Below are 25938 nucleotides of genomic sequence, written 5' to 3'. Positions count from 1 at the left end.
CCACTTTCCCGGTCATCCGGGGCCGCCGCGCTTCCCCTCCAGCCCTCGCGACCACCAGGTCCCCGAGGCCGAGCGCTGCAGCCCCGGCTGGCGCCCCTCCCGGCGCGGACGCCCGGCCTTTCTGGATCTCCGCCCGACGCGCGAGAGCGGTGGAAGGAAGGCGGGGGCGGGGCTGCCGGGGCGGGGCGCGTTGGGGGCGTGGCCTTGCCGCTCCGCCCCGCCCCGCCCCGCCGCTTAATTCGGACGCGCGGGGCCGCGGGCAGCGAGAGCCGCCCTGAGCCAGACTGGCTTGCGGGCCGGGCCGCCGCCTCCGGAGCCGCCCTCGCGCCACCTCGGGCCGCCGCTGAGCAGTCGGGCCGCTGGGCGCCGCCGCGGGCGCCCGGAGCGAGCCGGGAGGGAGCCGCGCGCCTTTGTGCGCGCCGAGGTAGGTTCGCCTCCCGCACTTACTTTCCACACAAAGACGAGGGGCGCGGGGAGGCGGGCGGCGGCCCGGCCCGACCCCGGCCCCGGGGACCCTCTCGGCTGGCGGCCGGGCGGGTGGGGGGGTTCCCGTGCGCTGGAGGGCAGCGGGCGTGCGGGGACCACGGGTCACCCCGCGCGGCGCCCGGGAGGTGCCGGGGCTCAGGGCGGGCACGCGGCGGGGCCGGGCGGGGGGCGCCGCGGAGGCGGGGGCCGTTGCGGGGAAGGGGCCCAGCGGCCGCCAGGTTCATTGTTGCCTCCTCGGCGCTGCCGCGGGGGAGCCCTACCCGGCGCGGTGTGCTCTGCCTGGCCGTGTGCGCTGTATGCCCGTCCTCGGCGCCCCTCGCCCCGCGGCGCCCGGCGTGGACCGGGTCGCGCCCCGAAGCCAGCACCCGCCCGGCAGACAAAGCGGGGCAGGGGAGGATTGCCCCGCGCCGAAGGTGGCCGTGACACTGACTCCAGTCTGCAAGTAACTTTTCCTCTTTTGCCTCTTCTCTTTCTCTACTGTTCCAGTGAACCCAGCATATGGGGTGGTGTAACACACACAAGGAGTCCTAATTCAATTTGGGTTCCATAATTTCCCCCAGGCATCTTTAGGTTGGAGGTGGCACTGATGCGTATGGCCAAGTGTTAGTGTTGTGTAGGGGATGGTGTCCACCACTTGTGAAATCTGCAAGAGTAATTAGGTTGAGAGGGTAAACTGCAGATTTCATTCTCTGCTGCAAGGTACCAAGCCTGCTTCCTTCCTCCCTCCCAAAGATTTTAGGCAATGACAGCGGAGCAAAGTTACTTGATGGGATGGGTGGATTTTGAGGGGTCATAAAGAAAAACGGAATGAGGCCTGTTCGACTTCACATTCTTAAACTTGCGATTTCTTGCTATCAAGTACATCGGTTTTCTCCTCCAGCCACGTTTTCCTAACATCACTTTGGAAATTCTATCTATCCAAGTGGCTTTAAGTTGAAATAAGTGTCTGGGCTGCCTGTCCAGAGAAGATTTCTTAGCGCCGCTGGTTTCCGGTTTAAAACTTTTCATTAGAAAATTTTATATATTAATTAAAAAATTGAAAATATATAGAAAAAAACCACTCATATGCTCACCACCCAAACACACCCTAAGGATGAAGGCATCTTTGCTTAATTTATGACTTGGCAGCCATAGTGTGTGTGTGTGTGTGTGTGTGTGTGTGTGTGTGTGAGATAGAGAAAGAGGGAAAGAGAGAGGGAGGGAAAGAGGGTGAGGTGGTAAATGAGAGCATTACTGATCAGCCACATCAGCCTAAAATATATTTAATCATGATAATTCTACAATATTTGTATGCCACTTACATCCAAGATTAATACGGACAAGTTGTTTTGAAATATATTTTCTTATAGGTTTGCAAATAACCACCTGTACAGAAGGGAGAAGAAAGATACAGGAAAAACAATGTAAATTTCCAGCTTATTTGGAAGAATGGGCTGACAAAAAAGTTTCATGGACTGTATTTTTGAATTCAGGAGTCATTTGGTATTGACTTTTGTCTTTAAATGAAATCTTTCAGCTTTAAAAATATTTTAAAGGTAACATTGTGTTCTGAGATTCATGAGAAATATGTGATGGAAAGGAATTCTTGTTTGTGGAACAAGGAATAGCAGTGATTGTACAACCGGGTGCGTGCTGGCTTCTTAAAGACCTTGCACTGAGGAAGTAAAATAAAGGTTTTCCTGAGAGTCGTGAGTTGTGTTGAGTGTGTATGTTCTTTTAAAATAAAATCGTTCTTTAGCCACAGATTTGGCCACTCGAAGCTTTTGTCATTACATTCTTTTATTTTCCTCTTGTAACATTTTTTGGACTTTTGAATTCTCTAATATGCAAAATAGAGGTCTTTGAGACAACCGTTTAGAAGTAGGTTGATCATTAGGATGATGCAATACATTTTGAAGTTAGAAGAATTTACAGGAAGGAAGTTGTGGCTATGTCCACTCAGGTGCATTTTTGTTGCAGTTCCTAACACTCGGGGCGCTTTAAATCTGCACTAACGCTCAGGGGAGCGTTGCGGTGTAGTAGTGGCCTGTGAGTGAATGAGTCATGCATATGCAGTCTGCTCTGATGATCGGCATTCCTTCAGGAGTCGTGATGCCTTTCTGTCTGCAAAAGTCAAACGAAGCTCCAATAGGAAATGTCACAATCTCCTACCCCAGGGGACTGGAGATCCCCTTCCTTGGATGGTTAAAAATGGACTTGATTTGCGCTTCTGAGAAATTGACATGTGAAATCTTGTTCCTGATGTGGGAGGATGGATGGCGTCATTCATTCATTCATTCATTCAGTCTTTCCTTTGACTCTTAATTGTTTAAAATGTCACAAGTGAAGGTGGAAAAGAGTTTTACTGATTTTCTTTGGGAATGTTGGAGAGGTAGAAGACTTCTCTCCTGATGGAAAGAGGAAAGATGAGGAATATGGCTTGATGTTATTCCTAACTTACCTTCTGCCCCTTCCCTCCAGAATTCTGTGTGTAAGTGTTTTAAGGAAATGAGTTGGGAGTTTGGGTAAGTGAGATCTAGATTTTGGGCATTTGTAGAAGTCCCCGGCTATCTGGGGGAGTTGTCGCTCTTCTTTCAGCCTAGAGAAGGTGGCTATGGGTGCTAGTGTGCTGTGGGGCACACTCGGGGGTGGGAAAGCTGCTGTGGAGTGGGATGTCCTCTGTGCATCATGGGGTCTTGGGAGTGTGGCCTTGGGATGACCTCATGAGACCTTGCTGCATTTCCTTATATAGTTCCCTTGTCTAATCATGGCCTATTTTTGCTTTTCCTTCTAGAAACAAGCCATTTTTCTCCCCTTTTCCTTTCTAGTTCAAGAAGGGCTGGGCCTGATCCATCTGAAGTTTCCCTCACCCTAAGTACTTAGGAAACGTGCTGAAGAGGAATGGACAGTCTTACCCATCTCATATCCCTGATTCCGGTACCCCATCAGTGAAAGAAATAAAGATTATTTGGCAAGCTGGATTAGATTGCCATTTAGTCATGGTGCATGGACAAGGGGCTATTTTAAGGTTGATGGGGGAGGCTTTGCTTGTCATTTACTCTCCATTCACCAGACATTTAGTGCCCGTCACGTGCCTGGCACTGGGTTTACTGCTGTTAACAAGGCTACAAGGCAGGTGAGGAAGATATTTAAAGAACTGGGCTTTAATCCCAGTGCTTTGGGAGGCTGAAGCAGGAGGACCGCTTGAGGCCAGGAGTTTGAGGCCAGCCTGGGCAACATAGTGACCCTCACCTCTACAAAAAATTAGCTGGGTGTGGCAGTGCGCTCCTGTGGTTGAAGCTACTCGGGAGGCTGAGGCAGGCGGATTGCTTGTGACCAAGAGTTTGAGACCAGGCTGGGCAACATAGTGACCCCCATCTCTACAACACATTTTTAAAAATTAGCTGGGAGTGGTGGTGCATGCCTGTAGTCCCAGCTACCTTGGAGGCTGAAGCAGGAGGATCACTTGAGCCCAGGAGTTCGAGGCTGCAGTGAGCTGTGATCACGCCAGTACACTCCAGTCTGGGTGACAGTGTGAGAGCCCGTCGCTAAAAAATACATATATATATACATAAAAAAGAATTATACAGAATTACACAAAAATTGTTTAATTAGTTAAGAGCTGGGAAGGGAAAGCAGTGCTTGGTGAATTAAGGTATCTCAGAAAGAATGATGTCAATGCCAGTGAAGGTGGGGGTTGAGTTTCTGATGGTGGAAACGTCAGGATGGGTGGGTGCGGCAGGCCATGGAGCCGCATGGGGATTTGCCCAGCGCCCATCAGTTCAGAGCCTGCCGGTAGAGGCTTAGCTGAGCAGATGAGGTGGACTGTTCAGTTCTGTCTGGAATTTGGCTGAGGGGTTTGGACGCTTTGTTGTTTGGGATTGAGGTGGATCGGGAAATCGTATGGTTCTGTCCCAGTGTCCTTGCTGAAGGTAAACCTCATGGCCAGTAGCCCTGGGAAGCCGGTTGTGGTAGGACGTGGTGTCCTGAGCTGGCCTGGATTCCAGGAGTGAGGACTTGTATCATGCAAAGGGCACCTGACTATAGCTGTGCCCACCAGAGGTTTTGTTGCAAATGAAAAGATAAGAGGAATTTATGGGGAAAGAGTGAGAAGACTTATTTAAGAACATTATTCGGACTAGATGAGCTGTAGGAAGGAAAATGGGGAGAGAGAGATGCAGAAAAAGGAGGTAATGTTGCATTGACACCAGGTGAACTCTTGACTTTGGGACTGACTTTTTGTTTTTAAGTGAAAATAAATCTTTCAGCTTTAAAAATATTTAAAGAGTAAAATTGAGTTCTGAGGTTCACGAGTTGTATGTGATGGAAAAGAGGTTTTTTTTTGGTAGAACAAGGAATAGCAGTGATCCCACAGCAGGATACATGCTGGCACTGAGAAAGAAGGGCTTCCCCATGAGGAGTGAGTTGTTGAGTGTGTATGTTCTGTGGAAATAGAAATCATTATTCAGCTGCAGATTCTACATTCTTTTATATTCCTGATCAAAGATGTTTTACCAAAGATGTGAGTTAAGCATATCTTTTTTTAAAAAACTGTAGAGATGGGGTCTCACTGTGTTGCCCTGGCTGATCTCGAACTCCTGGGCTCAAGTGATCCTCCTGCCTTGGCGTTCGAAAGTGCTGAGATTATAGACATGAGCCCTCAGGCCTAGCCTACCAAGGATGTGAGTTAAGCACCCGTTAATAGTCCTAAAACAGGCCCTGTGGTCTGTAGTGGTGTTGGGCGTGTGTGTAAGTCACATGGTTTTGTGACAGTAATGTTTCCTCCACACAGCAAAGTCTTGGGGTTCCTGCTGTGCCAGAGAGACTGGGGTGTAAGAAGAGCACCCCCTTAGAGGCTGTGAGAGGGCAGGGGACCCTCTGGGCTGCTCAGCAGGCCTCTTCCTGGTGGGGCTGCTGAAGTCCTTAGCAGTCAGGAGACTTAGAAGTCTTGAAGTGGGGGGACACTGAGCCCCAGCAACCCTCAGGTTATGTATGTGTTGTCAAGTCTCCCATAGAAACAAGGTAGAAAAAATGCAGGTTGCAGACTGGCTCTTCCGACCATGGCAGGTTTAGGTGCATGTGGTTAGAGGGTTTTGCCTCCTCATTCTCTCTCTCCTTTCTGTTGTCAGTGCTGACTTGAATTATGCTGGAACATCCCTAGGTGACAGCCCTGCCCGGCCACAGCCTGGGCCAGAGGAGTGGAGTTGCTGAACGGAGCAAGGTGCTTAATGTGGTGTAGGGGAAAGTTGTGGAGCTGTCAGCCTGGCCTGTCAGGGTGAGGATCCAGGCCCCAGCTCTTTGACCTCCAGCCAGTCCCGTAACCCCTTTGAGCTCTAGTGTTCTCATCTGTGAGGCCGCCTTGGTTATATGCACCTCCCATGCATGGTGGGGACATATGGTCCCTGAGATTTGGCAAATGAGGGGTGTTTATGCTGTTATGCCAGTGCCCACAGCCTTTCAAAAAAAGTTCTTTGCAAAATGTTACTGTGATAAGAGCACTTAACATGAGATCTACCCTCTTAACAGATTTTTAAGCGTACGGTGTTTTATTGTTGACCTCAGGTGCAATGTTGTAGGGGAGCTCTCTAGAGCTTATTCCTCTTGCTGAACTGAAACCTTGGGCCCATTGATTGGTGACTCCCCATTTTCCCCCACTGCAGTCCCTGACAACCACCATTCCACTCTTCAAATCTATGAATTTAGCTACTTAGATGCTTCATCTAAGAGGAGTCACATGGTATTTGTCCTTCTGTGCCTGGCTTCTTTCACTTGGTCCTCCAGGTTCATGCATGCTAGTGCATGTGGCGGAACTGCTTCCTTTCTAAGGCTGCCTGGTATTCCATTGTATGTATATTACCACATGTCTTTATCCACTCATCTGTCCTTGATGGTTAAGTTGGTTTCACAGAACTCCTGAAAGAAAACATAGGGGAAGATGTTCAGGACACTGGTCTTGGCAGTAATTACGCGGCTGCCATACTAAAAGCACGGGCAACAAAACCAAAACTAAACAAGATTGCATCGAACTAAAAAGCTTCTGCACAGCAAAGGAAACAGTCAACGGAGTGAAAAGGCAACCTGTGGAATGGGGAAAAATGTTGGCAAACTACATATCCAATAAGGGGTTAATATCTGAGAAGTATAAGGGATTCCCACAAATCAACAGTAAAAAAACAAAGAACCCAACTCAAAAATGGGCTAAGGACTTAAACAGACACTTCAACTCAGCGTTTTTTTATTATTTTATTTTTTTGAGACGGAGTCTCACTCTGTCGCCCGCCCAGGCTGGAGTGCAGTGGCGCCATCTCGGCTCACTGCAACCTCCACCTCCTGGGTTCACGCGATTCTCATGCCTAAGCTTCCTGAGTAGCTGGGATTGCAGGCCTCTGCCACCACGCCCGGCTCACTTTTGTATTTTTAGTAGAGATGGGGTTTCACCATATTGGCCAGGCTGGTCTCGAACTCCTGACCTCAAATGATCTGCCTGCCAATCCCCTCCCAAAGTGCTGGGATTACAGGTGTGAGCCACCGTGCCTGGCCTCAACTCAGAGTGTTAGTAATGCAGCCGGCAGTGATGTCAAGATGCGGACACGGGGACACTTGGGAGGGAGGATGGGAGCTTTGTCCCTTGTCCTCACCTGCTCCTTAGTATCTCTTCATGCCTACAGGAGAGTTTTAAAGATAACCGGGTTTTCATATTAGAAATAGCCTGTTTTATTCTATTCTTGTTTTGGCATTGTTCCTAAAGTGTCATAGTCAAGTGTATAGGAAAGAGGGCTGTCATACTGTGATATAAGCTTTCCTGTGCCATTATTAATATATGAGACAGAGCATACTTTGTGAAAGTTAAAACTCATGCTTTATCCAAGTTTTAAGGTGCCTGGTGAATGCTAATGAGTTTACAAAAATTGTACAGTCTCATTATGAAATCCTGCAGTATAAATAATCACAAGTGGTATGTGAGTGTTTAATGTAGGTGTATCAAAATTCCCGTGTCCTGGAGGAAGTTGAGAATGCCATTTGTGCATATGCATATGTAGAGGGGGCTTTGTAATATTCTTTCCCTTGTAACTTGATTGTATTTGAAACATGTAAAACTGGTCAGGGTTCTTTTTCCTTTTTTCTCTTTTTGGTGGATGTGCAGGGTAAAGTAGTGTATTGGAAAGAGAGAGGCCTAGACTTGAAAAATTTTCAGACTCTTAAGCATAAGCTTGCCATGAATGAGTATATGACTTTTGAGCGTGTCATTATTTCTGTTTCCCAGTGTCGTCTTCTGTAAAACGGAAACAGTCACACTCACCTACCTCTTAGAGTTGTCTTAGGGTGAGATAGAAGCCTGCATTCTTTATGCCTGCTTGTCCTTCTAGGGAATGCTCTGGAATTGGAACAGCATGTGGGCCACCCCTCAGGAGAGGTGACTCTTAGAAGGTGAGAGGAGGCAGGGCGTGGGGTGTGCAAGAGAATCAGCTATATCATCTTTCAGGTTCCTGCTGCGGTGGGTGAATTCTGTTATTCTGTGCCCATGGAATGGGAGGTGTCTTAGAAGTCATAGACATCAGACGTAGAGTTTGACCTGAGTGAGTCAGTTGCCCTCTTGGGGCTCGCATATTCTTACCTGTGAAATGCAGTAATAATACTGGTAATATTATTATTATCATCAATGAACAGTTCTTGATCATCTTATATGTGGCCATGCATGGGGTCAAATTCTTTATGACATTTCTTCATTCATTCAGCAACTATTTAATGAATGCTGCCATATGCCAGGCACTGTTCCAGGCTCTGGGGATCGATCGGTGGCATCACTGGCTGGGTTGGTGGATGGGACTGACAGACTCCCTGCCTGCATGGAGTTTATATGCTAGTGCATGACAGAAGGTAAATAGATACATGGATGAGGTGATTCCCGTGGTCAGTGCTGTAAAGAAAACTAAGTCAGCTAAGGGGGCTAAAGTCTGGTGGGAGAGCAGGTTGTGTTTTTATTAGGATGAGGCTCCTCCGAGAAGGAGAATTTGAGATCTCAGTGAGGCAAGGGGATGAGCCTCGCAGAAACGAGTGCAAATATCAGCCCAGTGGCTGGAGGAGCTTGCTGTGGAAGGAATGGCCGGAGGGCCCGTGTGGGAGGAGCCAGCAGGCAGGGCAGGAAGAGAGCTGTGCGGTGGGGTCCGAGGAGGCCTGGCAGGCCACGGTGAGGACGTGGCTGATGAGGAAGCCACAGGGGAGTTCTGAGCAGGGCGTGCAGGAGATGGACCTTGTATTTTGTAAGTGTGTCCCTGTGGCTGTGGAGGGCCGCGGGGACTGCAGAGGGCCAGGAGACCAGAGCAGGAAGACCAGCCAGGGTGCCGCTGGTGAGATGGATTGGAGTTGATACAAGAGAGAAAGGCATTGCAGTGACGTCTGCTCTTTTGGCCTCAGCCTTTGGGTGAAAGATGGTGCCATTGATTGATATGGGGAGACTGGTGGAGGATGAGCTTTATGATGTTCACATCAGCCTCTGGACTTAGTGTTGTTTTGTTCCCATTTTATAGATGTGGAAACCAAGGGGGAGAGAAGTAAAAAGTTTGCCCTAGGACTTGGCCAACAAGGTCCTGAAACCTGTCTCTACTAAAATTACAAATTTAGCTGGGCGTGGTGGCGCACACCTGTGGTCCCAGCTACTTGGGAGGCTGACGCAGGAGAATCGCTTGAACTCAGGAGGCAGAGGTTGCAGTGAGCTGAGCTCGAACCACTGCACTGCAGCCTGGGTGACAGAGCAAGACTCCCTCTCAAAAAAAAAAAAAATTTGCCCTAGGAAGAAGCTGAGCCAGGATTAGGATCCAAGTATGATCTATGCCCAAGCCTTGCGTTTTCAGTCATTTTTGCTGTACTCTGTAAATATCTGCATTTACTCTCATTGCCAGATTGATACAAAAGTACCTGCAGAAATGCTTGGGAGACGCATCTGTTTTGTTTTTAGCATAGCTTTATTGCGATATAATTTATATTCCATACAATTCACCCATTATACGTACACAGTTCTGTAGTTTTTAGTAACTTTGTAAGGGTGGGCAGTCTCCCCCCAGTCCAGTTTTTAGACTTTGAAGTCAGTTCTCCCTTTCACCCCCAGCCTTAGTTAATCAGTGATCTTTTCTCTGTCTCTAGCGTTTTGCTTTTGTACAGGTAGAATCACAGTGTGGCCTCTTGTGTCTGGTTTTGTTCATGTAGCATAGTGTTTCTGAGGTCCATCCATTGTTGCCTAAGACTTCTGCTTTTAAGGAACCTTCTTGGCATTTGTCATCTGTCATAAGAGATACTCTGTGCTGATGAGAAAAACATCCACTGAGATGTGCCTTAAGATGAGAATAAAAATAACAGTGGCCAGCATTTCCTGAGCATTTGTTATATGCCAGGCACAGTTATGGCCATTATTTTCTGTGATTTCTAGAAATCAGTTTTAGAGGCACCAACCAATGCAGTTCCATGAGAGGTGCCATGATCAGTGTTTTTCAAGCGAGGAAGCCGAAGCATAGGGAGGTTAAAAGCTTGCTGAGGGTTTTAAGAGCTGCGATCAGACTTGGGCCTTTTCTCCTCATAGAGCTGTGTCTTTACTGCTCCTTCACACTCCCTTCACCATGTGTTTCAGGCTTGTGTCTTCGTAGCCTCACAAAGAGATTGGGATTCCAGTTGAAGAATGCATTTGCCAGTTTTTTTTTGTTTTTTTTTTTTGGTAGGGTCTTGCTCTGTCATACAGGCTGGAGTGCAGCGGTGCCACCCTAGCTCACTGCAGCCTTGAACTCCTGGGCTCAAGGGATCTTCCCACCTCAGCTTCCTGAGTAGCTAGGACTGCAGAGCGCTTCACCACTCTAATTTTTAAATTTTATATTTTGTAGAGATGAAGTCTTGTTCTGTTGCCTGGTTGGTCTTGAACTCCTGGCCTCAAGCAATCCTCTTGCGTTGGCCTCCCAAAGTACGGGTGTGAGCCACCATGCCTGGCTGAAAATTGTAGTTTTAAGGGGAATATTTGTACTGAATTTTTATTTTGGCGTTACCGTATGGAGATGATAGTGTCTTAAAGTGATCCATTTGTGAAGTAGTTTTCTTAGGCATAGTGTCAGAATGGCACCAAATTAAAAACACGTAATTATGTCATCAGGCAGAGCCTGTGTGTTTGAGTTGTTTTAAATGTTGTGTTTACCAGAAATGCCATTTTTGTACAGTGTCCCAAGGCTGTTACCCTATTAATGAATGGAATTTAATTAGGCATCATGCATTTTTCAAGATGTTTATCTAATTGTATTATATATTAATACATTTTACTCTCGAACAGTTCTATATCTAAATGGTATTTTTTCCTGCCACATATAGTCTATATTGGAAGATTTCGTAGTTTTGTATTGCAGAGGAATTCTTTGTATATCACAAGAATTCTGAAATTTTGGAAAAGATTTTAAACACCTTACACACTCAAGTAGCTTGGTAAGAGCTGGTTACATAATTTTAGCCATGATAAGCAATACTTTTTTTTTTTTTTTTTTTTTTTGAGACAGATTCTCACTCTTGTCCCCTGGCTGGAGTACAGTGGTGCGATCTCAGCTCACTGCAACCCCCACTTCCCAGGTTCAAGCGATTCTCCTGCCTCAGCCTCCTGAGTAGCTGGGATTACAGGTGCCGACCACCGTGCCTGGCTAATTTTTTTTTGTTTGTTAATTTTTATTTTTAGTAGGCATGGGGTTTCACCATATTGGCCAGGCTGGTCTCGAATTCCAGGCCTCAAGTGGATCCGCCCACCTCGGCCTCCCAAAGTGCCACTGCGCCCGGCCAGCAGTAAACTTTCTGGAATAAGAATTAATGTTACACTGGGTTCTACCCCTGGTTTCTGGTAGAACAGTTTTTACTGGTGTCACATCTTCCTAAACTTTCTCAAATGGAATTATGGTGTCGTTAAACTTATTTTTCACGTTTAGTATGTTTTTCACTTTTAAGGATTTTTAATTATAATTTTAGTTTACTAGCTCAAAGTAGCAAACAAAAAAGCTTTTTATGTTAGAATACCTACTTTTAAGAATAAAAATTAAGAATTAATAATATTAAATTTTAATTTAAAAAGACTTCATTCAAATCTTTGTTAATCTCTTTATGTGGTTAGGACCCCAGGGAAGTCTGCCATTTTTTAAAAGAAGATTAACCCGCAGAATGGTAGGCCTTTGAAATGAGTGAAAGAGGTCAACCATTGTTCCATATTTGTTGGGCAATTCCAGGCAGTGCAGTGGCCGGTTAGAAATCCTCACGACTTGAGCTGGAAGCCTGGGGGAAAGTAGGATTTAGGGGAAGAGGTAGGTACTGGAATGGTGCAGTGAAGAAGCTGTTATCTTCCATTGCCAAGGGACTCTGTTAGCTTTAATCTGTGTCCTGGCTGGACGGTGCATGTCAGCTGCCTAGGCTCCCAGTGTGCAGGGCGCAGGAGTTAGAAGCAGGCCCCAACCTGTTTCTTTTTCCATTCCAGAATCGCTTCTGACTGGCACATGCCTTGAGGAGAGGAGATATTATCTTGCAAAACTGATCCAAGTAAAATTGAAATTGCAGAGAGTGAAAATTGGGCTGTACACGTAACGCATGCACTTTATGCAAGTTATGCCTCAATTATATATTTTTAAAAAGATACACAAAAAACAAAGCCAAACCACAACACCCCTGGGTAGAAATGCAGGATTAGACACTGTTAAGGATGCAAAATCTAAGCCACCTCTTAGGTGTTGCCTCTTTTTCTCCCCTTTCACTTCAGAGGTGCCTTGTTTTGATTCACGTGATAAATTGACTCTGGGCAGACCTGTGATTTTATGCTTTTTTATGTGAATGGCTTTCCCATGAAGCCTCAGGGTTGCTACGAACCTGCTAGCAAAAATTTCCAGCAAAGGAACCTGTACATTTACTCTCTATTAGCCCCAGGAACTGCCTCTTCCTTTGCCAAACCTGAATCATCTTACCTGAGGTTATGCCTTTTAAAGCTATATACATGTGGAACAGTTCTTCTGCCCCCACCCCTTCTCCCCATGCTATTGACTTGTTGAAGGAATCAGGTCACTTGTTCGGTAGAATGTTCCACATTCTGGATTTGGGTGCTGGTTTTCTTTTAAACTCATCCCACTAGTCCGTGTATTTCTATAAACTGGAAGTTATCATGAAAGCTTGATCAGATTCATGTGCAGTGTTTTTGGCAGGATTAATTTGTTGATATCATCTGGCTTAACGTTGCATCAGCTTAGGAAAATGTCTGACTGTCTCACATGTAGTGATTCTAAAACTGAGCGTTGGGGTCCTGTGGTGGGTGGCAGATTGACCCTTTCATTTCCTCATCGATCTTTCTCCCAATGCCGTTAGCATTCATTGGTGACTGTTGTTTGAATTAATTATTTCATCAGAGATTGTTGATTCTTCTCTCTTAATGAGATGGCAGTGAGTGTGGGATGAGATTTAAACTGACCAGGGTGTCAGGGAAAACTGACAACATTGATACAGCTTAGGTGCATCTAAAGAATCAACAGAAAAAAGCAAAGATTGGCTTGACTCTTGCAGTTACTGTGAGCGCCTCCTGTTATTAAAGCTAATTACCGTTTGCACGGTCTTCTATGGATGTTACCATGTCAGGTTAATTTTGTTATTTAAGTCTTGAGTGGCAGCAATATTAAATTCTGTGCATATATGCTAACTCTCTTTTTTACGTAACTTGGGTGCCTGTTCACCTAAGTTAGGAGAGAATGACGTAGGTTTAGGAGGCAGAATTCCCCGTGATGGTGCAGACCATGATAGAGAGTATCTTTTTCAATTGTCATTTTAAATTTTCTGACTTGTAAGGAGACATTCATGCTCAGTCTTTTCTTATAAAATATCAGTCATTGATGAGTTTAAAATAACTAGAGGAGAATGATACATCTGAAATAGTTTTGTGTTTTCTTCTGCAAACATACAGAAGAAATGGATCTTTTTTTTTTTTTTTTTTTTTTTTTTTTTTTTTTTTTTTTTTGAGATGGAGTTTTGCTCTTGTTGCCCAGGCTGGAGTGCAACGGAATGATCTCGGCTCACTGCAACCTCCGCCTCCTGGGTTCAAGTGATTCTCCTGCCTCAGCCTCTCAAGTAGCTGGGACTACAGGCGCGTGCTACCACACCCAGCTAATTTTGTATTTTTTTTAGTAGAGACAGGGTTTCTCCATGTTGGTCAGGCTGGTCTCGAATTTCTGACCTTGGGTGATCCACTTGCCTCACCCTCCCAAAGTGCTGGGATTACAGGCATGAGCCACTGCACCTGGCTGAGAAATGGATCTCTTAATGGCACCTCTCAACTTCATTGTTAAGAGTGTTTGGAGAGGGTAGATGCTTGCATTGTTTCCGTTAGGAAGAAATTGAGAATTCCTTTGAAAGGAGCATGATCGTAGCGAATGAATTTAGTTTGTATATGCTCCATCAGCACCAGGCTGCACGGTGACATACTACACCTGCAATTTGATTTTGGGACAACTTCCATAATTGAAGGCAACCAGAATGGAAATATATTGATTCTAACTATCATGGGCAAGCCTGTCTTTTGCCGCAATGTGTTGTTTGAAACCCGATTGTTAAAAGGATCATTATAAAGTAGGTTCTAGGATTCCCATAGTCACAGTCTCATTCTAAGGAGTCATGCTGTTGACCAAACACTTGATTTCATATAAATCATGGCTGTGACCAAGAAGTCCTAGAAGAAAGGTGTGAAAACTAGAAACCTGAAAGAGTTTGAAATCATAAATGATGCTTCTGTTGTCAGAGAGGTCTTGAGCTTGGAGAAGCTATAGAAATAAAGGGGTCATCTAATCAAGATTCTTCATTTTTGGTGAATAAACCAACGCTTAGATGTGTTAAATCGCTTGCCCAGGACCATACAGCTAATGATTTGTAGAGTTGGAACCAAAGCTCATCCTGGAATAAGGACCGTTAGTACGTAAGTGTTTCTTTTGAACATGTTAAATGCTTTTTACATGCATCATTTTTGGATCCTCATGACAACCGTGTGATTTAGGACTGTAATTGGTTTTATTTTCTGAGGAGGACGTTGAGGCATAGAGACATTGAATATCTTGTCCAAGATCACCCAGGACTGCGATAGATTCACTACAAAGAATGCACTCTTTTTTAAAAAAATTTTTTAAATTTTTAAATTTTACTTTCTGTTCTGGGCTACGTGTGCAGTACATGCAGGATTGTTACATAGGTATACATGTGCCACGGTGGTTTGACGCACCCATCAATCTGTCATCTAGGTTTAAAGCCCCGCATACATTTGGTATTTGTCCTAATGCTTTCCCTCCCCTTGCCCCTCATCTCCCGAGAATGTACTCTTATTCACCCTATGGTGTACTGCCTTCTGATTCATTCATTCATTCGTTTCTTCCTTTTTATTATTATTACTGTTTAAAATTCATTATTTCGTGTTAAAGGAATGCCTTATTCCTAACAGCCTGTAAACATTGCCTTTCAAGGACTTTCCATATACTCTTAAAATCTATATTTTTAAAAACCTACCAGCTCTAATTATTGCAGACATGGTCAGTGGAAATCACTAGCTATAATAAATGTTATTTTAATAATTGGTAATTGTGCCTGGCTTACGAGTATTTGAAAAAGCTTTCAGATTATAGATGGTTCAGGACTCTTAAAAGATGTCTAGGTAAGTTTGAACTGATAGTTTCTTTCTTTTGATAAATGTCCTGTGCCAACCCACAGCTTTAAAAATAATTCCTTTGACCATTCTTTTGAAAAGTCACCACTTACTCTTTTTTTTTTCTTTTCTTTTTTTTTTGGAGACAGTCTTGGTGTGTCACCTAGGCTGGAGTGCAGTGGTGTTATCTCGGCTCACTGCAACCTCCTGGGCTTAAGTGATTCTCCTGCCTCAGCCTCCCAAGTAGCTAAGACCACAGGCATGCACCACCATGCCCGGCTAATTTTTGTATTTTTAGTAAGGACGGGGTTTCACCATGTTAACCAGGCTGGTCTCGAACTCCTGACCTCAAGTGATCTGCCTGCTTTGGCCTCCCAAAGTGCTGGGATTACAGGCGTGAGTCACTGCGCCCAGCCTCAGCACTTATTCTTTAAATTCTTGGAAACATCATGGAGGAATCGACTTGGGATGGGTTTGGAGCCCTCATTCTCTCTCTTCCTCCTTTTCACTCCCCTTCAGTAACATCCTGGGCAGCCCTGAAGCTGAGATTTCATAAAGATCAGATGTGTTTTTGGGAGACAGTGTGTGTGGGGTGATGGGTGGGGAGGAGTGGAGGTGAGAAGTCACCCTGTGGCATGGGAGAGGGTGTTTGGTGTTGATTTTCTGAATGTCAGCCTCTTGTTTCTCAGGATGGTTGGTCGACTGTTCTTTTCTCTATTTGCGCTGCCCACAAAGAGCTGGATGTGGGTGCCTCCGGGGGTTTATGTGACCCACTTACCTGTGTGAAGCTGGCTCAAAGAGGGGGGGAGAATGGGTAGACCCTTGTAGCGTCCAGGGAGACTTTCACGTGGGCGTGGTTTGTACTCTGACCCACTGGTGACTTTAAACAATTTGTCATCAAATACCACAGTTGGCTTTGCAGCTATCTGGTATTTGTGCCCGGAGTAGGTTTGTTTGTTTTGTTTTAAATGCTTCTAAATTACAATTCTTTCTGAGCTTCCTGTTTCGTACTTACAGCTGAAATATGTGATGACTGAATCTACCAGGACTGCTTTTTTCCCCTTTTCTGCATTTGTGCTGGAAACAGAACAGCTTGCACGCACAGCCTGGAGCATGTTGCCTGCATGTGCTTCTTGGTGGACCATAGCACATGGCTGACTAATTTCAAAAACCGCCTATTTATATCCTCTTCAGAATCGCTGTCAGACATTAGGCACTCTCTCTACTAATGTCATGTCGATTAATATGGATTTTAAAATGGAGGTAAATTACTTTTTACTCATGGGTGAGTCATTAGATAGTCTTCTTTAAATATACATCCCACCATTTCTCTCAATTGTGTCAAACTGGTAATTGGCCCATGCTGGAGTTTTCAGCAATTATCATAGGATTGAATGCAGGACGAGGCCGTGGAGAACACCTAACCCTCTGATTTTATAGATGAAACGACAGCCCAGGCTTGCGGAATTACTCAGAGCTCAAAGCTCCTTGGTGCAAATCTAGGACTAGAGCTCTCTCCTCCTGTAGCTTCGAATTGAGCACAGTGTCCTTTACTATCACCCACCTTGCCTCACCCTACCTACCCCACATGCTGGCACTTGCCATCACAAAGGAATAAAAACAAGGACAGGAAATAAAACTTCCTAGTTACTAGGGTTATGGTGATGATTTTGTAGCAGAAAAGAAAATAATGTTTAAAATATGTAATCCTAAAGAAACTGTCTTTTTTTGGATGTTCGTGTGAGACAAATTCTTATTCATACTAATGGAAAGTCTTAAAAACATTAAACATGAAAAAGAGTTGTTCATACCATGAATATAAGCCTAGGCATTTATTTAAATGTATGAGAACTATCTTTGTCGACTGTGTCTTGTTGTCCACATTTTGACTTCTAGGGCTAAGCAACTTCCTGTGATTGGATAAATATGGGATTTCTGTCTAAATAAGTATATGAGAATATATTTCTGTGCATAAATACATGAGAATAAATACATGAGTACCTGCACCGTGCCTTACACTGCCATTATCCTCAGGCTTTTTTCAGATGTGTGTTATCATTTATTAGTTCCGACACTGGCGCATTAGAAGGACGATGAACTTTATGCTAGATAGACCTAGGCGGCATGTCGTAAGTGCTTTTATCTTGGTGAGTTCAAGTTTTCTCATCTCTGCAGTGTGACTATTATCAGGCAGGAAAAGCACCTGGCACAGTGCCTGTACACAGGTGTGAACAGAGGTTAGTGTCTGCTCCCCCAAGTTGGTGTTGTGATGTGATGTCATACGTGATTGTTTACACTCTCACCTGATGGGCGAGACTATTCAGTTCTCATAGGACTCAATGAGAGAGAGTTTGTCCCAGGATTGGGGTGAATGTTTCACCTATATCATTCTCTTGGGCCTTCTCCACCTGAAATGTAGCCTAGTTTGATAAGCAGTGGGAGAATACAGAGACAGGTTAGGAACCTAGTGGGGGTAGAGGGTCCATACTGGAGCTCTGGGGTCTAATTGGAGAGTTGAGGAGTGACCCTGGGCTCAAACGTATGGCTGTCTTCATCCGTTTGGGCTCCTGTGACATACCACAGGAATGTGAAATACCACAGACGGGGTGGCTTAAACAGCATTTATTTCTCACAGTTTTGGAGGTTGGGAACTCCAAGATCAAAGATGCTGGCAGATTTGGCATCTGGTGAGGGCTCCCTTCCTGTTTTGCAGAAGGCCACCTTTTTGCTGTATCCCCACATGGTGGAGAGGGAGATCATCTGCCTGGTGTCTCTTTTTCTAAGGGCTCCAATCCCATTCATGAGGGCTCCACTTTTATGATATAATTACTTCCCCAAAGCCCCACTTCCAAATATCATCACATTGGGATTAAGGCTTAAACAGTATGAATTTATGGTGGAGGAGGAACAAACATTCAGTCCATAGCCATGGCCAAGGTGGGCAGAGGCTTCAAGTCTATGGGCAGGCAGGATTCTCACCTCGTATTTTTTTTTTCTTTTATTTTTAAATCTACCACAGAGACATTCTCTGCTACAGGTAGGATTCTTAAAAGCAAAGAAGTGTTCTGTAGAGAAGGTAGGTTTTCAGTGGCCTGGGATGGAGGAGGATAAGGAGGATGTGAGTTGTAGAAGTGAGAGTGAGGCTGTAGGTCAGGAATTGAACTAGCACATGAGGAATTCGGGTCAGGAGGTCACCAGTAACCAGGAGTTGACAGTGATGCGGACTCAGTGCTCTTGCCCAGGTATTTTCTTGCATGCTGGGTTCCTGTTTATGCAGGAGCTGATGTGCTGGCTGGGGGCACCCCTGCACGCCTAAGCAAGAGGAATCCAGGGTCAGCAGTTAGTGGCAGGAGAACCCCCTGAGGGTGCCTTGTATGCAGGGAGAGTGCATCTCCTGTTTGGTTTGGGACGAGCCTGGTCCGGGTGTAATTAGTAACAGAGGCTTCCTCCACACCCAGCAATGACTGCTGTGGTCAACAAATAATATGGTCACCCTACTCACGAGTACTTGGTTGCAGAGATTATTTGTTATGTGTATGAGTGAAGATCCTAACCAAAGATTTGACCAACAGAAGGTTCTGTGGTGAGTCCATGGTTAACCTGTCTCATGGGCGGAGCTTGGCTGCCTCTCTTTGTGTACTTGTTATTTGAATTCCAAAGAACGTTCTGCGCCACACTTTTCAGAGCTCTTTTCTCCCAGCGTGTGTTTTAGATGGCCGTCTGTTTTGTCATTGATAAGCTAATTCTGTAAACCTCAGGGCAGCTGCACACACAGCATCTGTAATTGCACCTCTGTAATTGGCTGGAGTGCTTGAGAGACTGTACTTGCTTTTCCTGGCGCCCCCCAGGGTACGTGGCTTCACCTAAAGGCTTGGTGGCAGTGACTGGTGAGAGAGGGAAGAGGAAGAGAGGAAGGAGAGGATGCTTGGTCTTCTATTCATCGGCCTGATTGACAGGGGCTGGGAAAGTCTGATTCTTAGTTGACTGCCGGGAAGATGGGGCTTGCGAGAGTGGAGGTGGCTGAGGTGGGGTCCAGGTGTTACTAGTGGAGGGTGTCCAGGTTCTTGGCATTTTGAACAAAGAATTGGACAACACGCACAAACAAAGCAAGGAAAGAATGAAGCAACAAAAGGCAGAGATTTATTGAAAACAAAAGTACACTCTACAGGGTGGGAGCGGGCTGGGCATAGGGGCCCAAGAGCCCAGTTACAGAATTTTCTGGGGTTTCAATACCCTCTAGAGGTATCCTGTTTGTTACTTGGTGTACACCTTGTGTAAATGAACTAATGGCTCACTATCGGTCTGATTGGTTGCAGGAGGGGACCAATCAGAGGCAGAATCGAAGTTACAAAGTTACACCCTATGCCAACATCCGATTGGTTGTGAGAAGCAACCAATTAGAGGCTGAAGTGAAGTTACAAAGTTATACTCCTATGCAAATGAAGACTTGGCCTGTGACCAGCCTGATTGGTTGGGAGAGGGGACCAAGCAGAGGTCCTTTCAGTTTTTCACCTGCCATGCAGAAAAGGTGGGGGTTGCAAGGGGAGTGGCCTCAGGTCCTTTTGTTATGTTGGTGTGGAAAGTTGGGGTTTTCCTTTTGATTTAGTTCTAGGAAGTCAGTGTGAATTGGCCTTAGGTTCCCTGCCTCCAGCCCCTATTCTCCTGCCTCACAGGGTCCGTATCGTGGAGCTGTTTATAATTGTAGGGAGAGCACTGCACGTGTGTTCCTGGTTTTCTTTTGGCATGGTTTCTCAATCCCTTTTGGGAAGAGTTGATGCACTTCCTTGAATTTCTGCACCAACTATTTTATTTGGATCACAGCATCTTACAGGCTGTTGTCATGTTTTGAGACTCTTGTTTATGGTGAAATGGAGTGAAAGACTCTGAGTGCCGAGGGCCATGGGGTGCGAAAGCATAATTCTCATCGGCAGCTGGACTTGGGAAGTCCTTTTCCACCTTTGGGTTTTCCCCTGGTCACTTGGTTATACACTGAGTTTTTCCATATCTGGTTGGCAGCTCTGAGGACAGGGACCCTGGCGTCCTCATCTTTGTGTCTCTTTAGGGTCCTATAGGGATTAAGTGCTTCTTCCTGAGTCATTGCTGCTGCTCAGCTGAGACACCAACAAGCTACCCAAATCAGACCCGGAGTGTTGCTGCTTATTTAGGTGGCAGCCTCAGGGCTGGGCATCAGGAGGGCCTGTCTTGCTTGGTCCCTTTGTCAGTCTTTGTTTCGGACCCAGTATGTCTCAGCATCTGGATCTGCTGGAGTAGCTAGGAACTCCTGCTGAAAGGCAGCGTTTATTTCTGTGTTGGTGTCATTTTAGTCCCACACTTCCTGAACTCAAAACCCTCTTTCCTAAGACTTGCCATGAAACACTCCCATGAACAATGGTGACCACAAGGCCCTTTCGGGGAGAGTGTCGTTTTGTACTTTGTATTGTGTCCCAGGCCCTGGATCCTGAGGGGTGGCCTTGGGTCTAGGAGAGTGCCCAACAGTGTTCGCCTATAGAAGATTCTTCCAGTGAATGGACGAACTTGTGGCCTTGTGCGGTGGTTTCTTTTCCTTTTTCCCCTCCTTCATGGCAGCAGATGTTGGCAAGGACGTGCCCAGATTAGTTAGGCCCAGCCTCTTCTTCTTTCTCTGTCCCCACCCACCTTATCTTTAGGACTGGGGTGGGGTGATGTGTCTGGCACAACTTCCGTGACCGCTTTTTAAAAAAATTAAAAATGGAGAGCCACGCCACATGCTTGTGACTTCCACAGGTGAAAGAATACTCAGCTCTAGAAGGGCGGAGGTGAGTGGGTGGTGACTTCCCGCTAAGGTGAGCTTAGGTCCTGTTTTCAGAGTTCTGTGGTCTGTGCTGCGGTCCTGCACTTCATGTCATCTGTCACTAAGGAGCAGCGGCAGCTACTTTCCCTGCGGTATCTTCATCTCCGACTCTACCCCGCCAGGGCCCTGACTCTCAGGTAAGACACAGGCTGTCCTATTAGCCAAGCAGAAGGGATATGTCCTCTTCTCTCTCCCTGGGTAACTTCTGCCAGATGAAGAATTTTTCTCCTTCTGGTTTCTTTAGATGGAGAAATAGTAATAATATGATTTGATTTGTCAGGCTCTGGAATGAGACTGCCAGGTCCACCTTCCAGGTCTGCCATTTACCAGCTTTGTGATCTTAGGCAAGGGAGTCACCTGCCTGAGTTTTGACTTTCTTTTTTTTTTTGAGACAGAGTCTCGCTCTTTCGCCCAGGCTGGAGTGCAGTGGCACGATCTCCGCTCACTGCAGCCTCCACCCCACTGGGTTCAAGCAATTCTCCTCCCTTAGCCTCCCAAGTAGCTGGGATTATAGGCGCATGCCACTACGCCCGGCTAATTTTTGTATTTTTAGTAGAGATGGGGTTTTACCATGTTGGCCAGGCTGATCTCAAACTCCTGACCTCAGGTGGTTCACCTGCCTTGGCCTCCCAAAGTGCTGGGATTATAAGCATAAGCCACCATGCCCGGCGAGTTTCGTCTTTCTTATCAATAAAATAATAGTGCCTCCTTCATAGAGTTATACAATAATAAAGTTGGTATATGAGTAGTGTGCCTCTGTGGAATAAGTACTCAGTACAACGTTAAAACATGTGGATAGGCCGGGCGTGGTGGCTCACGCCCGTAATCCCGGCTCTTTGGGAGGCCGAGGGGGGTGGATCACAAGGTCAGGAGATCAAGACCATCCTGGTTAACACAGCGAAACCCTGTCTCTACTAAAAATACAAAAAATTAGCCGGGTGTGGTGGCGGGTGCCTGTTAGTCCCAGCTACTCGGGAGGCTGAGGCAGGAGAATTGTTTGAACCCAGGAGGCAGAGGTTGCAGTGAGCTGAGATTGTGCCACTTCACTCCAGCCTGGGCAACAGAGTGAGATTCCGTCTCACACAAAAAAAGAAAAAACAAAAACAAACATGTGGGTGTGTGGTTGCAATAACTTACACTTCGATGCTCTGGTACTGTTTTTAGAAGGACCATTATTTATTTCCTAGAGGTGTGGTCACAGTTCATTATCTAATCAGGATTAGAGTGAATTGTTTGAAAACTAAGTGTATATTTATGGGGATAGCAAAGCAGGATATTTGAAATTGAAGTATCTTAGAAACCTTGGATCCCTTTGGTAACCCATGGCAAACAGGCTGCTGCTGATATTCTCTGTGGCTGAAGACAGGGTTTTATTCTTATGTGCCATAACTGGGAGTGTTTAGTCACAAAGAATGTGTCAACAATATGCCAGAGTTGAAACTGTCAACTTGGGCAAGCATCCTATACAATTTTAAACAATACCAAATTCTGTACAGCATGTCTCCTTATGATAAATGGGCATTGATTTTATTTATATTTATTTTATTTTTTTGAGACATGGTCTTGCTCTGTTGCCCAGGCTGGAGTACAGTGATGTGACCACAGCTCACTGCAGCCCCAGACTCCTGGACTCAAGTGATCCTCCCACCGCAGCCTTCCGAGTAGCTGGGACCATGGGTGTGCACCACCACGCTCACCTGAGTTTTACTATGTTTTTGTAGAAACGGAGTCTTGCTGTGGTGCCCAGGCTGTTCTCCAACTCTTGACCTCAAACAGTCATCCTGCCTTGACCTCGCAAAGAGCTGGGAGTACAAGTGTGAGCCACCGTGCCTGGCTGGGCATTGATTTTAAAACTGCTCCTGGTGTGGACACCTGCCGGTGATGGCAGCCAGGATTAGATGTCTGCTGGGAACATCCTGGTGGCTGGATGAGACTGTGGCGGGGATGGCTCTGAACGAACGTCTTTCAGGCCAGTTAATTTTTCCACTGCATTTGGTGGCCTGGAACTCTGACACTTGAATCAACTGCTTCTTGAGTTGTGGACTGCATCTGAGGCTGAGCCTGACCCGGGTTCCAGCCGCTTCCCTCCTGGCACCCTGCCGCAGCCACATTGGCCTCTTTGCCGTTTTCCCTAAGCAGCGACTCATGTGCTTGCCCAGGGCCTCTGTGTTTTTCCAGATCCCTCTCAGGAAAACTTGCACCAAATGTGCTGCAGAGGCCTCCGGGCCACCCTTTATGAATGCGACATCTGACCCGCGATGCTCTCTTACTCTGCTCTTGTTATTTTTCTCCGAGCACTGCACCAGACCGACTGCAGATATGTGCGTGCTCATTTGCAAATTGTCCGTCGTCTTCCTCCCCTGGCCCGGCTGCTAGAACCTGCATTTCATAGACTTTGGGTTTTGTACTTGCTGTTTCCAGCAGCAGAGACTTGCTTTAGTTCTTGCTCTGATTTGCTGTAACTTCAGGTGCATTCAGCCAGGTGAGATTGCTTATTGAACTTACCAAAGCAACAGAGTAAGAGTTCTGGAGGTTTTAATCACTGTGCTCTCAATAAGCCAACAGAAGGAAATGGTCTCTGGGAAGAACGTTCTGCAGAATACATTACGTTCCATCTTGGTGTGAAGTTAGGATCCTGGGAGGCCAAGTGTGAGGATCCTGCTAGCATTTTCTTTCAGTGAATTAAAATGATTTAAAGACCAGTGAATTAAAGGGTAGGCATAATCCTATGTCTTTGGCCTTTAACAGTTTTTTTGTTTTTTCTTTTTTGTTTTTTAATAAAACACAGCCATGTGTTCAGTGTGCTTTTATTTGGCATAAATGAATAAAGGCTTTTGTCCATGCTGTAGTGCGTTGTTCCTTGTGTAACATTCCATGTGGAAAACTTCTTTTAGGCAATCATGCCATGATATTGTTTTCTTTTCCTTGAGAAGATGGATACTTATTTTTTTTTCTAAGAATGTATAGTATGTACCTTTTTATTTTTGGTCCTGGCCCCCAGGAAACTCAAAACCACACTTAATACAGAGATCTGGAAATTATATTAGCCCTTGTGTATAACACTTGCTGTTTCTTTTGTAGGGTGGCCTTGACTTACTTTCTTTTTTCTTTGGCATGGAGTCTCACTCTGTCGCCCAGACTGGAGTGCAGTGGCGTGATCTCGGCTCACTGCAAGCTCCGCCTCCTGGGTTCATGTCATTCTCCTGTCTCAGCCTCCCAAGTAGCTGGGACTACAGGTACCCACCACCATGCCCAGCTAATTTTTTTGGATATTTAGTAGAGACGGGGTTTCACCGTGTTAGCCAGGATGGTCTTGATCTCCTGACCTCATGATCCACCCACCTGGGCCTCCCAAAGTGCTGGGATTACAGGCTTGAGCCACTGCACCCGGCCTGGCTTTCTAATGTTATTTTATTTACCTAGTTGAATGTATGACTTTTTTTTTTTTTTGAAATGAAGTCTTGCTGTAACACTCATGCTGGAGTGCAATGGCGTGATCTCAGCTCACTGCAACTTCTGCTTCCTGGATTCAAGCAATTCTGCCTCAGCCTCCCAAGTAGCTGGGACTGCAGGTGCCTGCCATCATGCTTGGCTAATTTTTGTATTTTTAGTAGAGACGGGGTTTCACTGTATCGGCCAGGCTGGTCTCGAACTCCTGACCTCAAGTGATCTGTTCTCAGCCTCCCAAATGCTGGGATTACAGGCATGAGACATGTATGACTTTTAACACACTCTAAATCTTCTTTGGAAGGAACTAGTGAATGACAGAACAGTTTTATCCTCCTCTTATCTCCTAATATGGGGTATTGAATAACAAACTTGGTTTTGAAATTCTGTTGCCCTTGTGTGCTTTTACTTGGGTAATGCAACTAACAGAAATTTCTGGATTTGCTTAAGTAGAATTTCCATTTCTTTGCTTGATAAACCCCAGGGTTGCAATTTTAGGGCAGTTGCCAGCCGGGTAGAGAGGTAGGAACGGTTTTGAGATGACCCTTTCACTGGTTTCCTCTGTTTATTCTAATTGTGAGATTTTGGTTACTTTGCGATAGAGGCTTTAGATAGGCACTGCTTTACAGCAACCAGGTAACTGGCTTCTGAAGATTGAAATACGGTTTCTTCAGCATTGCTGTTTCCAAGAGAGTTTAGTTTGTTTTCATTCATCGACTTAGTGCCTTCCTCTGTTCAAGGAATTCTACTCATTGGTATGGTTGTTTCCAAATGATGCTTAGCTGGCCGACCCTTTTTTGGAGAAGCTTACATTTTAAGAAATTAATTTTCACAATGGGTATGTCAAATTGGTAATTATTTCAGAAGCAAATTAAGATAACATCTTAGAAAATGAATTTACGGACTTGAGCCGAGTGCTTCATACACAAATGGGTTTTTTCTAGGTGTTTGTCACCAGGGATTTTCCTGAGAGGCTTGTATATATTAATGGAAAAGGAGTGTAGCTTTTTTTTCTCTTCGTTATAATTTACATAAAGTCTTAGTGTGTGAACAAGGCTGTCATTTTTAGCTTGCGTTTGAATGAAAACATGCCATACTTTTTGGAGACTCTGACTGAGTAATCAGTACTTGGGGTAGTGATAAACCACAGGTGAGCTAACTTGTGGCATTCTTTAGATTAAAATTTGATTGTCATTGTTTGTTCCCAACAATGATTTGCCAGGCATGATATGCATACTCCTCTTCTGCCCCATTCTTCCTTGTTCTAATCTCTTCTTAAATAGTTCTGTTTTTCTTTTGCTGAACAGGAATTCCGAAGTAAATAATTCTTTCTTGTGACTGAGGGTGCAGTTGGTGAGGTCTTCTTGTCTTCCGAATGGCCAGTAGCTGCTTCCGGACTCCGGAAAATACGTCTCAAATGAAGACTGCTATCACTCACTCTATAAACAGGACCAGAAAGTGAGCAATTTGGCAAGGTCCCCTCTCTCGGCAAGTCTGATGGATTTCTTTTTTTTCCCCAGTGAAGACT

General features: G+C 45.5%; 1 protein-coding gene across 3 annotated transcripts in view; it reads left to right on the top strand.

Annotated features, from left to right (window-relative positions):
• The first annotated feature begins 245 nt into the window (after positions 1–245).
• FAM107B (family with sequence similarity 107 member B) overlaps positions 246–25938 on the top strand; it is an 85887-nt gene continuing 60194 nt past the window's right edge. The window contains exon 1 of one of the 3 annotated variants that reach the window (XM_054503744.2): positions 246–424. The gene's annotated coding sequence lies outside the window, so the exon portion shown is untranslated. Of the gene's footprint in view, positions 425–910; positions 929–21082; positions 21101–25938 lie in introns of those variants that run through there. The other 2 variants (XM_054503748.2, XM_063669570.1) reach the window with 2 other exon arrangements.

Source organism: Pongo pygmaeus, chromosome 8, assembly GCF_028885625.2.
Source record: "Pongo pygmaeus isolate AG05252 chromosome 8, NHGRI_mPonPyg2-v2.0_pri, whole genome shotgun sequence".
Lineage (NCBI taxonomy): Eukaryota > Metazoa > Chordata > Mammalia > Primates > Hominidae > Pongo > Pongo pygmaeus.
Note: the sequence above shows the minus strand (reverse complement) of the source record. Positions and strands in the feature narration are given on the sequence as shown.